This window comes from Narcine bancroftii, chromosome 7, assembly GCF_036971445.1.
Source record: "Narcine bancroftii isolate sNarBan1 chromosome 7, sNarBan1.hap1, whole genome shotgun sequence".
NCBI lineage: Eukaryota > Metazoa > Chordata > Chondrichthyes > Torpediniformes > Narcinidae > Narcine > Narcine bancroftii.
In genome coordinates, this window is record NC_091475.1 from 154094291 (window position 1) to 154111682 (window position 17392).

General features: G+C 37.9%; 1 long non-coding RNA gene across 6 annotated transcripts in view; it reads right to left on the reverse strand.

Annotated features, from left to right (window-relative positions):
- Positions 1-17294, reverse strand: part of LOC138739238 (uncharacterized) — a 46317-nt gene extending 29023 nt beyond the window's left edge. For 4 of the 6 annotated variants that reach the window (XR_011342115.1, XR_011342110.1, XR_011342113.1 and 1 more), the window contains exons 1-3: positions 17140-17294; positions 8815-9027; positions 6491-6615 (exon numbers count right to left, since the gene is read on the reverse strand). This is a non-coding gene — a long non-coding RNA (uncharacterized lncRNA). The remainder of the gene's footprint in view (positions 1-6490; positions 6616-8814; positions 9028-17139) is intronic. The other 2 variants (XR_011342111.1, XR_011342114.1) reach the window with 2 other exon arrangements.
- Positions 17295-17392: the final 98 nt, after the last annotated feature.

Below are 17392 nucleotides of genomic sequence, written 5' to 3' on the forward strand. Positions count from 1 at the left end.
AGGTAAGATTGAAAATCTTCAGTCTGATTATTAATTTTGAAACAACTTGGCTCTGTGTATTACACAGCATTTTGACATGAATGCAGTTAGAAACATAGAAAACCTGCAGCATAATACAAGTCCTTCAGCCCACAAAGTTGTGCTGAACATGTCCCTACCTTAGAAATTACTCAGCTTACCCATAGCCCTCTATTTTTCTAAGCTCCATGTACTATCCAAAAGTCTCTTAAAAGACCCTATCGTATCCACCTCCACCACTGTTGCCAGCAGCCCATTCCATGCACTCACCACACTGTGTACAAAAAAAAACTTACCCCTGACATTTCTTCTGTACCTACTCCCCAGCACCTAAAACCTGTGTCCTCTTGTGGCAACCATTTCAGCCTTGGGGAGGGGAACTTCTGACTATCTACACAATCAATGCCTCTCATCATCTTTTACACCTCTATCAGATCACCTCTCATTTTCTGTCTGCTCAAGGAGAGAAGGCGGAGTTCACTCAGCGTGTTTTCATAAGGCATGTTTCCCAATCCAGGTAACATCCTTATAAACCTTCTCTGCACCCTTTCTATGGCTTCCACATCTGTCTGTTAATAAGGAGACCAGAACTGAGCACAGCACCCCAAGTGGGGTCTGACCAAGGTCCTCTATAGCTGCAATGTTACCTCTCTGCTTCTAAATTGAATTCCACGATTAATGAAGGCTAATACACCATATACCTTCTTAACCACAGAGTCAACCCGTGCAGTTGTCTTGAGCATCCTATAGACTCTGACTCCATGATCCCTCTGATCCTCCACACTGCCAAGAGTCTTACTATTAACATTATATTCTGGCATCATATTTGACATACCAAAATGAACTACTTCACTTATCTGAGTTCAACTCCATCTGCCACTTCTCAGCCCAGTTTTGCATCCTATCTGTGTCCCACTGTAATCTCTGACAGCCTGCCACTCTATCATCAACACCTCCAAGCTTTGTGTAATCAGCAAACTTACTAACCTCCACTTCCTCATCCAGATAATTTATAAAAGTCATGAAGAGTAAGGGTCACAGAACAGATCCAAGAGTAACACTACTGTTCACCAACCTCCATGCGGAATATGACCCATCTATAACCACTCTTTGCCTTCTGTGGGCAAGCCAGTTCTGCATCTACAAAGTATTTTCCCCTTCGATACCATGCCTCCTTACTTTCTCAATAAGCCTTGCATGTGGAACCTTATCAAATGCCTTGTTGAACACTATATACACTACATCAATGGCTCTTCTTGCATCAATGCGTTTTGTCAGATCTTTGAAGAATTCAATCAGGCTTGTAAGGCATGATAAAGCCATGCTGACTATTCCTATCGTACATCTCCAAATATTCATAGATCCTGCCTCTCAGGATCTTCTTCATCAACTTACTAATCACTGAAGTAAGATTCACTGGTCTATAATTTCCTGGGCTATCTCTACTCCCTTTCTTGAATAAAGGAACAAAATTGGCAACCCTCCAATCCTCTGGAACCTCTCCCGTCCCCATTGATAATTCAATGATCATCGCCTTCCTCAGTAGCCTGGGGAAGATCTCATCTGATCCCAGCAACTTGTACAACTTGATGCTTTCCAAAAGCTCCAGCATATCCTCCCTCTTAACATCTACATGCTCGAGCTTTTCAGTCTGCAGCAAGTCATCTACAATCACCAAGATTCTCTTCCATAGTGAATACTGAAGTATTCATTAAGTACCTCTGCTTTCAGAGAATCAAATTTCATGACTTGTTCATGACCATAAAATCTGATTCTGCTATTTCCTCTGTTTCCATACACATTTTCCCACTGTCATGCTTGATGGGTGATATTCTTTCACATTTTGTTCTTCACATACTTGTAGAATACTTTGGGGGTTTCCTTAATCCTGCCCACCAATACTTTCTCATGGCCCCTTCTGGCTCTCCTAATTTCCTTTTTAAGCTTCTTCCTGTTAGCCTTCTAATCCCCTAGATCTTTAACATTACCTAGCTCTCTATATCTTTTGTAAGCTTTTCTTCTTGTTCTAGATGTATTACAATCTTTGTACATCTCATTTCCAGTACCTTACCATGACTTCCCAGTCTTATTGGAACATACCCATGCAGTCTTCTTCTTTGGCTTGGCTTCGCGGACGAAGATTTATGGAGGGGGTAAAAAGTCCACGTCAGCTGCAGGCTCGTTTGTGGCTGACCAGTCCGATGCGGGACAGGCAGACACGATTGCAGCGGTTGCAAGGGAAAATTGGTTGGTTGGGGTTGGGTGTTGGGTTTTTCCTCCTTTGCCTTTTGTCAGTGAGGTGGGCTCTGCGGTCTTCTTCAAAGGAGGCTGCTGCCCGCCAAACTGTGAGGCGCCAAGATGCACGGTTTGAGGCGTTATCAGCCCACTGGCGGTGGTCAATGTGGCAGGCACCAAGAGATTTCTTTAGGCAGTCCTTGTACCTTTTCTTTGGTGCACCTCTGTCACGGTGGCCAGTGGAGAGCTCGCCATATAATACGATCTTGGGAAGGCGATGGTCCTCCATTCTGGAGACGTGACCCATCCAGCGCAGCTGGATCTTCAGCAGCGTGGACGCGATGCTGTCGACCTCTGCCATCTCGAGTACCTCGACGTTAGGGGTGTGAGCGCTCCAATGGATGTTGAGGATGGAGCGGAGACAACGCTGGTGGAGTACAGCACACAAATATCCCCTTAATATTTGTCACATTTCTCCTGTACTTTTATGTGAGAACATGTTCCCAATTTAAGCTTCCAATTTCTTGACTAATAGCCTCATAATTCCGCTTAGTCCAATTGAATGCTTTTCTGACTTGTTTGTTCCTATCTCTCTCCAATCCTATTGAAAAGGAGATAGAATTATGCTCATGATCTCCACAATGCTCTCCCACTGAGAGATCTGACACCTGATCAAGTTCATTTCCCAATACCAAACCTAGTACAGTCTTTCCTCTTGTAGGCTTATCTACATATTGTGTCAAGAAACCTTTCTGAATACTCCTAACAAACTCCATCCAATCTAAATGCCTTGCTTTAGGGAGATGCCAATTGATATTTGGGAAATTAATATCTCCCCTCATGACAACTCTTATTATTACACCTTTCCAGGATCTGTTTCACTTTCTGCTCCTCAATATCCCCATTACTATTGGGTGCCTATAACAAAATACCCAGTAAAGTTATTGACCCCTTCCTGTTCCTAACTTCACCCACAGAGACTTCGTAGACCATCCCTCCATGACATCCACCTGTTCTGCAACTGTGACACTATCTCTAATCAACAGTCATGCCCCCACTACTTTTGCCTCTCTCCCTGGGCCCAGTAAGCAGGAGAGCTCTCAAGAAGTGTTGACTTTTCTGTGGTCTACAATTAACTACATCTGTAGCACTTTACAGACACTGCTTGTTAACTCTGGTGTTTAACAAACAGCGGGGAATTCCATTCCCTCGTCAACAGAGGTAGTACATAATGCAAGGCAGTGCCCAGTATTCTGAGAAGGTTCACGAAACAGCATGTATCTTGCGATCTAGACTGCCACTTACAGCAAGGTTCTTTGAAAGGCATAGGAATCATTCTCTCAGGAAATCAATACTCTGCCCTTTCATATTTCATGTCGTAACAAGGCTTTCATTTTATTCTCTGCTTGGGTTTGTGTCAAACCAATGTGCCATTCTCTCAATTGATGGCTTTTGCTGTCCAGCATTTGCACTTTTTATTTTTAACAAGTGGTGATGCTTCCATTCTTTAGTCGTCTGTCAGTTGAGGAGTCTGATTCTCCAGAAAGGAATAAAGGATTATTGCTGAGCTCCACTGACAAAATGTCGTGTAGCATGAACAAGTGCACAAGGTGCATAAAATGAAACCCTTGTTGCAATACAAACTGTGACAGAGCAGAGACAATGATTTCCTGGGCCTTCTGAAGCGTCTTCCTCTAATTAGAGTGGATTCAGCCTTTATTTCTGTCCCAACTTATCTTGTGGGTGAGAGGGAAACAAATGTTAGACCATGTGAATGGTTAATTAGTGGGCAGTCTATGCAAAGTACAAAATGTACTTTTGAGGTTAATACCAATGCTGAATATATCAGAGTATATTTTTAGAGATTTAATGTAATTTAACCATTTTTACTAAAAAAAAATAAATGAGCTGAGTAGAATCTATTGTGGCAACTGTACGGTCTGTTAAATTAATTAGCTTAATTGGAAATGGTCTTTTCTATTTTGTACATGTTAAAGTTCAGATTGAAATAAACAGAAAAATATCTCATGGGCACAGAACAGAGGCATATTGTGGTTTTCTCTTTTAATTGCAAAAAAGTCTTCATTATTGACCTCCAAGAATTTTAGATACAAACACTAAGATCTTCTGCAACTAGAGAAAGATAAAAAGCTGCAGGTGCTAGACTGGAGCAGACAAAGAATTGCTGGAGGAACTCAGCAGGTCAGATAGGTAAAGAGTGTTAGTTCACGTTTGATCAAGACCAGAGGGAAGGAGGAGATATAAAGAGGGAAAGAAGCTGGGGGGTGGGGGAGGGCCCAGAGTTGATGGGTGAGAGATGGCGAGATAATTGAGGTAGCATTTTTGTTTAAATGGGAGTAGGTAAAGAAGAGAGAATTAAGATTCTTTCATTGTCTTGTACATGTACAAAATTTGTCAACTTGCTTGCTCTATAGGCACATAGAGGCAGAATGAATGGTGTGCCTTCATGGATATGAGAATGCAAAGCAAAAGAGAGTCCTTCATGGATTCAGCTCCTGTGCTCCTCCCACCTCTGCAATTGCATGGCCATTCATTTGTTCCAGCAGTGAACTAGTTCATTCCTCGTTCTGAACCTCCAATATGATCAGGAAGTTGTCAATCCTCAAGTCCCACCCTACTCACCATCATCATCTTAAGAATCATGATATCTGGTTCTCATGAGCCATTCTTGAGCACCCCACATCCTGGTGTGAGATCTTCAGCTGCAGAGACCCTTGCTTTTGTGGTCACCTTCCCTCCTAAGCTTCTCCTTCTCAGCCAGGGGTGGGGTTGGTGATGTTCTCAAGCTCTGGTACCTACCCCAATCCACTGATCCACCGAAGCCTACAACCATTGTGATGCACTGCCATCATGTGTACGGATCTCCATCGTTTTGCCCATTTTTTTAAAAAAAGAAACCCCAGTAGCCTCTCAGTGTAACAACTATGGAGGAGCACTCTCTCTAACTCCCTTCTTTCTGAGATCTGCATCTCCCGCAGCACCACCATTTTTTGAAATTAGATGGGGGTGGGGTTAAATAAAATAATTTCGCTAAGCTTAAGGCTGCCCAAGAGAAATATAATGTTGTTTCTCAAGTTTACATTTGGCTTCATCCTGATAAAAGATGAGGTCGAGGGTAGACTTGTCACTTTAGGAATGATTAAAGGAGTTGAAATGGTTGTCCGCAGAAAGATCAAGTTTAGACCTAAAAATAGATTGTTGAGTGAGGGAGTCACCCAATCTGTGTTTGGTTTCATGGATGTAGAGGAGGGTTAGAACAATGTGCATCTAAAGCCCTGCATCACCTTGAAGATCTGTTTGTGACCAGAGATATTGGTGAGGAAGGAGTTGTAGGGACAAGCTTTCCACTTTGTGCAGTTACAACAGGAAGTGCTTGAAAGGGTGGAAGGATGGGTAGTGAAGGAAGAGGAGACCAGGAAATCTTGGAGAGATTTATCCTTGCAGAAAGCAGATAGGGGTAAAGAGTGAAAGATGTGGCTGTGTTTTCTAAATTTAGAAAACACATAAACTAGAAAAATGGGAGCAAGAATATTCTACTAACCTTTTTAGCCTGATCCACAAATCAATACAATCATGGCTCATTCTCCCTCAACTGTGGTCTTATTCTCTCCCAATAACATTTTATGTAAAGAAATGTACGATCATAAATGTATTCTATTTCTTAGCCTCCACCAGTTTCAGTAGTAGAGAATTCCAAAGGTTTCCCATCTTCCAGCTGAACCAATTTTGCCTCATCTCAACTTTTTATAACTTCTTGTATATAATTTACATCTCCCCCACATCAGATGTTTGTCATCTCAAGGTATATATCTTGACTGAAGAGAGCTTTATAAAAGTATGGAAAAAAAAATCTGCCATTTCCTCTCTTAGTTCTTTTACTCTGGGGTGGAAATCTCCTGGTCTTTTGGATTGTCAATATTTGGAGCATTTTTTTTCAATAACTGTTCCTTGCTGCATTACCATTGAGTTCCAGTCCTTGACTTCCTACTAATTTCCTTGATGTCATGTTTATTATTTTCTTAAGCTGTAAACTGACATGAATTAACATTGAACACCTTAGCCATTTATTCATTTTCATTTGTGATACTCTATTCATTTATCTTAGAAGGGCTACTGTTAATTGATAGACCTATCAGAATGTGATAGGGGATTCCATAGTTGGGGGAACCGATAAGAGGTTCTGCAGAAGAGATCAAGTAACCCAATGATATGTTACCTTCCTGGTTCCAAGGTCTGAGATGTCTTTGATCAAAGTTCACGGCATTCTCAGGAGGGAGGGTGAACAGCCAGATCATGGTTCATATTGGGACCAATGATATGGGTAGGAAGTGTGAGGAGGTCCTGCAAAGATAGATCAGGGAGTTAGGTTCTAGGTTGAAGGACAGGACCTCCAGTGTTATGATCTTAGAATTGCTACCCATGCCACTTGCTAGTAATGTTAGAAATGGGAGGATAATGCAGATTTACATTAAGATTTAACATTAAAATGGCTAAAGTCATGGTGCAGGAGGGAGAGCTTCAGGTTTCTGGATCATTGGGCTCTCTTTCAGGGAAGATGGGACTTGTTCCGATGGGACAGTTTGCATCTCAATAGGAGGGGTACAAATACCCTTGCGGGAAGGTTTGCTAGTGCTTTTCCAGTGGATTTGTATTTGCTTTGCTGGGGGATGGGAATCAGAGTGACCGATCAGATAGAGGAGTAGAGGAGGAAAAAAAAATGAGAAAATTGCATTCAATCATGTATTGAATGTGATGGAATTTTTCTAAAGTACATCTATTTCAATGCAAGTAGTATTGTAGGAAAGACAGTTGAGTTTAGAGCATGGATTGGCACGTGGAATTATGACATTGTGGCATGGAGTGAAAAGGTTGCAGGAGGGGCAAGTCTGGTAGTTCAATGTTCCAGGCTTCTATTGTTTTAGACACGTTAGAACGGGGTGGGAGGGGAGGGAATTAAAGCAAAGGAGTGGCATGGCTGTTCAGGGAAAATATCACAGCTGTGCTCTGGCTATATGGGTGGAGCTGAGGAACAGGAAAGGTATAACCACACTCATAGGGTCATATTATAGAATACCCAATAGTCAATGAGAATTGGAGGAGCAAATATGTAGAGAGATAGCAGGCAGCTGCAGGAAACACAAGGTTGAGATAGTAGGGGATTTAAATTTTCCACATACAGGAACATGATCCTTTAACCAGAACCCTTGGGGGACAGTGTGTTCTGAATTTTGGAGTTTTCCAGATTTCGGAAAGCCCACCCAAATTGTGCTGCCATATCCACCCCCACCTCCTTCCAGCCACCTCCCCCAAGCAGCGGCTGCCTGGCCACCTCTCTTCCCACTTACTTGATTTTGGAACTTTCCGGACTTTAGATGTCTGGATAAAGGATCGTGTACCTGTATTGACTGGGACTCGCATAATGTAAAAGGGCTGCCATGGCTTGGAGTTTGTCAGATGGGTTCAGGAAAGTTTTCTAAATCAATATATGGAGGTACCAACTAGAGAGAGAGTGTAATACTTGATCTCCTTTTAGGAAACCAGACTGGACAGGTGACAGAAGTAAGGGTAGGAAACATTTTCGGTCCAGTGATCATAATGCTATTATTATGGAGGAACATAGGTCTGGGGCTTAGGTTGAAATTCTAAATTGGAGAAAGCACAATTTTGAGGAAATGAAAAAGGATCTAGAATGCATCAATTGGGATATGTTGTTTTCAGGCAAAGTTGTGCAAAGTAGATAGAAAACCTTCAAAAGTGAAATTTTAAAGTACAGAATTTCTATGTTCCTGTCGGGATTAAAGGCAAGGTTAGCAGGCATAGGGAAACTTTTTTTTTTTTTTTTTGAGGGATATTGAAAATCTGGTTCAGAAGAAGAGAGGTGTAAAGTAGGTATAGGTAATGTAGACCAAATTGAGGTGCATACAAAATGCAAGAAAAACCTTAAGAAATAAATCAGGAAGGATTTTTTTTAAAACACACTAGGTTGCTTGGCAGATAATGTGAAGGAAAATCCTAAGGGTTTCCACAGGTCTATTCATAGCAAACAATAGTAAGGAAAAATTGGTCCCTTTGAAGATCAGAGTGGTCAATATATGAAGCCAAAAGACATGAGGGAGATCTTGAATGTTTTTTTTAATCAATATTCCCTCAGGAAACAGGAAGAGTCATGAGAAGAAAGGAAAACAAGTGATGTCATGGAACTTAAAACAGATTAGAGGAGGAAATGCTTGCTGTCTTAATTCAAATAAAGCTGGATAAATCCCCAGGACAACACAAGATATTCCCTCAGACCTTGAGGGAGGCTAATACAGAAATTACAGGGACGGGGCATGGCAAGATGGCGTAAGGAACAGTCGTGCCTTCCAGTCCTCTCCTGACTCTGACTTATTGTTTTGTCTTTAAGTGCCCGTTAAAACTTTTTAAAAAGTTTATAAATAGTATGAGGTGTTGTACCTAGTGGTACATTTGCTTAAAAAAAAGTAAAAGGAAACATCAACAGATTGTTAAAAAATTACATTTTCTGAAATTATCTGAGCCTACCTGTTTACAAAAAGCCAGGACTCAGCAGGGAATAGATCCAGGAGAAGAAGCGCAGGATTCGGCACTGGAGCTCCGCTCTGTACCGGTAGGGCTCTCTGAAGATGGCACTCGGCAGCCTTTAGAACAAAGGGCTGGCCGGGTGCGTGTAGTTCACACAACGTCCACTGTGAGTGCTGGAGACTTTGACACCTGAATCAGCTGGGGCGCCACCAGCTGGAGAGTTAAAGAGCTGTCATTCGACTGCTATAGCGGTGGCGCTGCGAAGTGCACCACCAGTTACAATGGCTCTTCCAGATACTGATGTAACGAAGTTTTTTAATGAGATTTGGCTTAAAGGTAATCCTGACCATCAGCCTCCTGACATTTCTGGGGGGGTCTGTGGCAGGGGTTTTTACATGGAGCCAGACTGCAAAAAATGCTACTAAATTAAAGGAAGGGATAGAAGTTCCTTTGATTCCACAAGAACAGCAGGATCCCACTATGTCTGAATCCACTTATGCTGATATACTTTTCAAGAGTCTTGAACATAAGATATATTCTTCAATGATGCACTTAGGTGATTCAATGAACAATCTTACTTCTAAGATTATGCATTGGTGGATGTTAATACTCAACAGATGGCTGATTATGGAGCTTTTAAATTTGAAACTATTGAAAGACTTGAGATGTGTGATCAAGGATTATCTGATGTACAAGATTAATTGCAAGATGTGAATAAAACAATTGAAACGTTACAGATTCAGAGTAAAAATCTAGCAAAAAAGGTTGATTATTTGGAGAATCAATCCAGATGGAATAATGTGAAAATTGTTGGTTTGCCAGAAGGTATAGAAGGGCCAGATCCAAGAAAATTTTTCACTGAATGGATTCCACAAGTGTTGGGACAAGATAAGTTTCCTGAAGGTTTAATATTGGAACGGGCTCATAGAGCTTTGAGAAGGAGACCTTTTTCAGGACAGAATCCAAGACCTGTTCTGGTTCGCTGTTTAAATTACTGTGATAGAGAGACTATTTTACGTATGGCTATCAGAAATGCACAGCAAAATAGATCTCCTTTGATGGTTCAGAGTAATCATGTTTTCTTCTATCCGGATTTGAGTCAGGAAATTATGTTTCAACGACGTGAATTTAATTCTGTGAAAGAATTGCTGTGGAAAAAAGGATATAAGGCAACATTTAGGTACCCTGCAGTACTGAAGAATTTTCAGGATGGATATCAACCAAAGTTCTTTGACAATCCTAAAGAAGCTATGGATTTTGCTCAGTCCTTGCCAATTACACAATTCCAGGAACGACATAGTCCTCCACGGTCTCCAAGGAGGGCAGAGCTACAAGATGGGAATCCGATTTCTAGAAGAAACGGTGGTTGCAATGGCACCGTTTATATTAAAAAAAATTTAAAAAAAAAAAAAAAATTTTTTTTGTTGAGAAGGTTTCAAATAGTGATGGGAGTTGGGAGAGGGAACTGGGTAGGGACTAATTCCCAGAAGTCATCAGCTGCGTGTGAGTTATCTCACACCCAATATTTTGGGGGAGTTACCGCATTAGGTGGTTTAAACAGGAGGAGGTAATTGTGACCTCCGACCTGTTTTTTTTTTCTTTCTAATTTTTGGGTTAGGGAGTGAAGCCTTTTTTTTTAAATCTTTTTTTAAATAATTAAATTTTTATATATATGGTTTTTTTTCTTTTTTTTCCTTTTTTTTGGGGGGGGTTTCTTTTTTTTCTCTTATTTTTCCTTTTTTTTGTTTTTTGTTGTTGTGTTTTATTGAGTGTAAGAAATGTCTAAATTAAAGTTTGCTTCTCTTAATGTTCAGGGTTTAAATAATCCTATTAAGCGTAAGAAGGTACGTGCTTATTTTAAAAAAATAAAAGTTGATGTTGCTTTTTTACAGGAAACTCATTTAACAGATAAGGAGCATTTGAAACTCAAACATGAATGGGTTGGGCAAGTTTTTTATTCTTCGTTTAATTCTAAGGCAAAAGGTGGCAATTTTGGTACATAAGAATCTACCATTCCAGTTACAGAATGGAGAAAAATGGTGGAAAATTATTAAAATTAAATTGTACAATCTTTAATGAAGCATGGACTTTGCTTGATGTTTATGCTCCAAATGTTGAAGATACAGTTTTTGTTGTGGATATGTCTTTATTACTTGGACAATCGAACTCTAATGTGGCGATTGGGGGAGATTTGAATGTGGTATTGGAGCCTTTATTGGATAAGTACCCAAGAGTAATTAAGAAGTCTAAGATAGCAATTCAAGTGACTAATATGATGGCAGATTTGAATTTAATTGATATTTGGCGAAGAGTTAATCGTATAGAGAAAGATTTTTCTTTTTATTCCTCGCGACATAATTCTTTTTCTAGAATTGATTATTTTTTTAATATCAGCTCATTTGCAGGATAGGGTTACATCTGTGGAGTATAAGGCTAGATTGGTTTCGGATCATTCATTACTATTATTAGAATATTTGAGTTCACAAGATGTTCAGAAAGCTTCAAGATGGAGATTTAATACTATGCTATTGCAAAAACCAGAATTTATTAGTTTTTTAAAACAGCAAATTGAAATTTTTATTGGTATTAACTGTAATTCTGTTTCTAGTCATTTTGTTTTATGGGATGCAATGAAAGCTTTTTTGCGAGGCCAAATTATCAGTTATGCCTCTAAAGTAAAGAAGGAGAGAATTAGAGATTGAAGACTTAGAGAAAAAGATAACTGCTACTGAAAAAGAATTTCAAAAACATGCTACCGAAATGCAAAAGAATCAGTTAACTAATTTAAAATTTAAATATAATGAATTACAAACATATTGGTTTGAATGTTTAATGAATCGAACTAAGCATAAGTTTTATGAATGGGGTGAGAAAGCTCATAAAGTTTTGTCATGGCAATTAAAAAAGGAACAATTATCTAGGATTGTACCAGTGATTAAAAAGAAATCAGGTATTACTTTTAATCAAAAGGAGATTAATGAGGAATTTTGTAATTTCTATAAACAATTGTATACTTCAGAATATAAAGATGTAACTGGAGACACAATAGATCCTTTCTTGAAAAATATTAACTTGCCACAATTGAATCAAGAAGATAGACAAGAGTTAGATAAACCTTTTACAGACAATGAAATAGAAATGGCAATAAGAGATATGCCGAATGGAAAGGCACCTGGTGAAGATGGGTTTTCTATAGAGTTTTATAAAGTTTTTTTTATGCTGATGTATCTTCTATTTATAAGGATGTATTACAACAAACTTGTAATACTTTTCAATTACCTGAGTCTTGTTCTAATGCAATAATTACGGTTATACCAAAAAAAGATAAAGACCCTTTACAGGTTTCTTCTTATAGACCAATATCATTGTTAAATGTAGATTATAAAATTGTAGCTAAAATTATGGCTAATAGATTAGCTCAATATCTGCCTAAAATTATACATGGTGATCAAATGGGATTTATAAAAAATAGGTGTGCATCAGATAATATTTTACGGTTAATAACTTGATAAATAAATCTAAATTTCAGTTGAATTATCCAATAGTGGTTTCATTGGATGCAGAAAAGGCTTTTGATAGAGTGGAATGGAAGTTTCAGTTCAAAGAACTTGAGAAATTTAGTTTTGGTTCTTGATTTATTGAATTGATAAAGGCTTTATATAATAGCCCGAAGGCTAGAATTGCTGTTAATGGCCAAATTTCAGAACCTTTTAGTTTAACAAGATCTACTAGACAAGGATGTCCGTTGTCACCTGCTTTATTTGCTATAGTTATTGAACCTTTAGCACAATTAATACGTCAAAATGAAAATGTTAAAGGTATGAGAGTTCTGAATGAGGAATACAAGATTAATTTATTTGCTGATGATGTTTTATTATATTTGGTGGATCTGGATACTTCTTTACCTGCAATTCAAGAATTATGGCCAATTATCTGGTTATAAAGTAAATTGGGCTAAAAGTGAAATTTTGCCAATTTGTAAAGATGATTATTCAGTGTATAAAAAATATTACAAATTTGAAGTGGACTACACAAATTAAATATTTAGGAATTAATGTTAATATGAAATTTCAAGAATTATACTCAATTAATTATCTTCCTTTAATAAAAAGGATTAGATTTGATTAGGTGGAGGGATCTACCTTTGGGTTTACTAGGGAGGATTAATATCATAAAAATGAATATTTTTCCTAGAATACAATATCTGTTTCAATCAATTCCTTTTTTAAAAAAAAAAGCGATTAGAGAATTCTTATGGAAGGGAAAATTTCCGAGAGTAGCAATGAGAAAATTGATGTGGGATTTTCAATTTGGAGGTTTAAGATTACCGAATTTTCAGCATTATTACGAAGCAGCTCAATTAAAATTTCTTAGTGCATTAATGAATATGGACGACCCACCTAGTTGACCTGGGTCAAGATAGAAATGGCGGTTATTTTAGAAAAATTTCCTCATGAGTTTTTGTTTCGATGGAATAAAAATTTACTACGAACTTACGATGTGCCAATATTGAAACATTTATTGAATTTATGGACAAGTAAACTTAAAAAATTGGGACTTAAAAATATATATTCTGGAAGATTGCTATTATATAATAATCAACTTGTTCCTTTTACAGTCTCCAATGCCACTTTGAAACAATGGGAAAAGAAGGGAATAAAAAATTTATCTGATTGTTTTTCTGAGGGTTGTTTTTGTTCCTTTGACGAATTACAAAGGAAACGTGGTATTAGTGGAAATTCTATATTTGTATATTATCAATTAAGATCTTTTGTAAAACAGTTATGTGGTCGACATATGATTTTATTACCTGAATCTAGTTTTGAAGAATATGTATTTTCAATACCAAAAAAGGGATATATATCTGATTTGTATTGTATTTTACAAGAAATTGATAGTAAAAAAGATTGGGATAAAGATAAGTTAAAATGGGAAAAAGATTTAGGACATAAAATAGCTGAAGAAGCTTGGATGGAAATTTGTCAGAATAGTATTCGGAAATTAATTAACGCTAGACTAGCGATGATTAATTATAATTTTATTCATCAGCTATATTTAACGCCGGAGAAATTTTAAAAATTTGGTCTTAGTAAGTTGGATTCTTGTTTTCGATGTGGTCAGACAGCCAATACTTTTTTGCATACTGTTTGGCTTTGTGATCGATTGCAACAGTTTTGGAAAGGTATTCAATCTATTTTTAACAGTTTATATAATATCGTATTAGATCCCAATATAGTTTTATTAGGGAACATGCAATCATTAATTGACTTAGGTTTAGAGGATTATCAGATTTCCTTTATCTATTTAGCTTTAGTCGTGGCTAAGAAATGTATAGCACTTACTTGGAAAGATAAAAATATATTAACTTTAGACAAGTGGTATTTGGAGATGAAATTTTGCTTGACTATGGAAAGGATATCTTTTTCAATTTAGGATAGGATGTCTTTTTATAAGTTAAAGTGGACTCCGTTTGCTAATTATATGCATTTAAGTTTGATTTAAATATATGTTTAAGCGTGATATTTTAGTAATGATAAATTTTTTTTGTTGTCAGAATTTTTTTTAGGTTAAGTTTTATCTCTTTTTTTGTAAGTGGGTTTTTTTCTATATATAATGTTAATTTTATTAACTCTTCACTCTTTATTTTTGGGGGGGAGGGCTGGACTAATTTTAAGTTAGATTACTAATATTGTGTTACAATTAACGGGGGGGGGGGTTATTTTGTGTAGTTTTCATCCTCAACATCCATTGGAGGGCTTTCATCCCTAACGTCGAAGTACTCGAGATGGCAGAGGTCGACAGCATCGAGTCCACGCTGCTGAAGATCCAGCTGCGCTGGGTGGGTCACATCTCCAGAATGGAGGACCATCGCCTTCCCAAGATCGTGTTATATGGCGAGCTCTCCACTGACCACCGTGACAGAGGTGCACCAAAGAAAAGGTACAAGGACTGCCTAAAGAAATCTCTTGGTGCCTACCACATTGACCACCGCCAGTGGGCTGATATCGCCTCAAACCGTGCATCTTGGCGCCTCACAGTTTGGCGGGTAGCAACCTCCTTTGAAGAAGACCGCAGAGCCCACCTCACTGACAAAAGGCAAAGGAGGAAAAACCCAACACCCAACCCCAACCAACCAATTTTCCCCTGCAGCCGCTGCAACCGTGTCTGCCTGTCCCGCATCGGACTTGTCAGCCACAAACGAGCCTGCTGCTGACGTGGTCTTTTACCCCCTCCAAAAATCTTCGTCCGCGAAGCCAAGCCAAAGAAAAGAAAGATTGTAATCATACCATTTTAATTTTTTTTTAATTAAATGTAATTCTCTATTGTATTCATGTTATAAAATTTTAAATAAAGTCTTCAGAAATTACAGGGACTCTGGCAGAAATATTTAAAATGTCCTTGGCCATGGGTGTGGTGCCAGAGGATTGGAGGATAGCACATGTTGTTCCATTGTTTAAAAATGACTCCAAATGTAACCCTGGCAATTATAGGCTGGTGAGCCCGACATCAGTAGTAGATAAATTATTGGAAGGTGTACTATGAAACTGGATATACAATTATTTGGATAACCAGAAACTGATTAGGGATAATCAACATGGCTTAGTGTGTGTGGTAGGTCATGTTTAAGCACCTTTGTAGAGATTTTTGATGAGGTTACCAGAATAGTTGATGAAAGAAAGGCTGTGGATGTTGTCTAGTTGGACTTTAGCAAGGCCTTTGACAAGGTCCCATTTGTGATGTTAGTCAGGAAGGTTCAGATGCTAGGTAGTGAACTGGATTCGACAATGACTAGAAGGGAGAAGCCACAGAGTAGTGATGGATGATTGCTTCTCAGTCTGGAGGTCTGTAACTATTTGTGTGTCTCAGGGATCCATGCTGGGACAATTGTTGTTTGTCATCTATTTGAATGATCGAGATGATGGTGGTAAATTGGTTAAGCAAGTTTGCAGATGACATTAAGATTGGAGGAGTTGTAGACAGTGAAGAAGGTTTTCAAAACTTCCAGAGGAATCTGGACCAGATGTAAAAATGGACTAAAAAATGGCAGATGGAATTTAATGCAGACAAGAATGAGGTGTTGTATTTTGGAAGGATAAATCAATAAAGAATATACACAGTTAATATGAGGGTACTGAGGATTGCGGAAGAACAGAGGGACCTGGGAATACAGATGCATAATTTCCTGAAAGTGGTGTCACATTTAATTGACGGCTGTTCAAGTACATTAAACAATCTTCCTGAAATAAATTTGCAAAAGAAGTAATACCTTTGATTTTCCATATTGAGAAAGATTGATGATTCTTGATGGTTGAAAAAAAATTGAGAGATAGCACTAGATAAAACAGTTTTATAAATTAAAAATATCCCAAATTGGAACCAGATTTATAATATTTGCTCAAATATTGGATTATGTATATCTTTTATTGATCTTGGAAAAACTAAATGCAAGAGAGGTACCCAATAAAGAGGCCACTGAATACTGCTATATAGATTTCAATTCTAAATCTGCCCATAATGGACAACCCAATTTGTCAGAATAAAAAATCCTAAAAGTTAGATAATGAGTACTAACAGCCCAGTAATAAAATCTAAAATAAGGTAGGGAAATACCTCCATCTTTTTTTTCAATTTTGTAAATGAAATTTACTAATTTTAGAATTTTTGTTCTTCAAAGGAAGAAACCTTTGAATTTCTTGAAATAAATATAATTTTTTTAGGTACTATTATCATTTTAACTGCATTAATATGATCAATTAAAGATAATGACAAAGGATACCATCTAGAAAAAGACATTTTAGATATTTACAGATTAGAAATTACTTAAATAACTTATTACTGGACTTTCAATTTTTATATCATGTTGATCTAGTTGATAATAGTTTTCAATTGAATCCTTCTCAGAAAGGATTAATTGGAATTATATGATGGATTACTGAAATTGTGTCCAGCACTTCATAAGATTAAAAAGGCTTGGGAATTGGAGCTTGCAAGACCCTTATCAGAGGATCTATGGGACAATATTTTTAAACTGGTGAATACATCTTCAATATGTGCCTGAAATTCATTAATCCAATTCAAAGTGGTGCATCATATTCACTTGTCCCAAGATAAGATGGCTTGTATCCTTTTTTTATATATTAACCCTACTTGTGAAGCAAATTTGATATTTCTACATTGACATGTATGTTTTGGTCTTGTCCATCCTTGGAAATCTATTGGAAAGGATTTTTTATTATCTTTTCAACTGTATTTTAGGTGGAGCTATAACCCAATCCAACAACTACTCTTTTTGGGGTTACTGAACTAGACGTAGGGAGTTTGTACCTTCACAATGGATTGTCCTTCTCCATATTGTCGCCTAAAAGAGCCATCATCTTCACTGGTTTTCTCATATTATGTCCTGTTTAAGTTAAGAAAAAATTTGATATTGTGGCCGTATGAGCAGTGGAAGAAACACAGCCACCATGTTGAGGGTCGTTAATGACTTTTTATTCAAATTCAGCATGCCCCTTTAAGGGCAGCATGAGGTCAGTCACCTGGTACATTGTGACGTCATAATCGCTGCCCAGGGTGCACG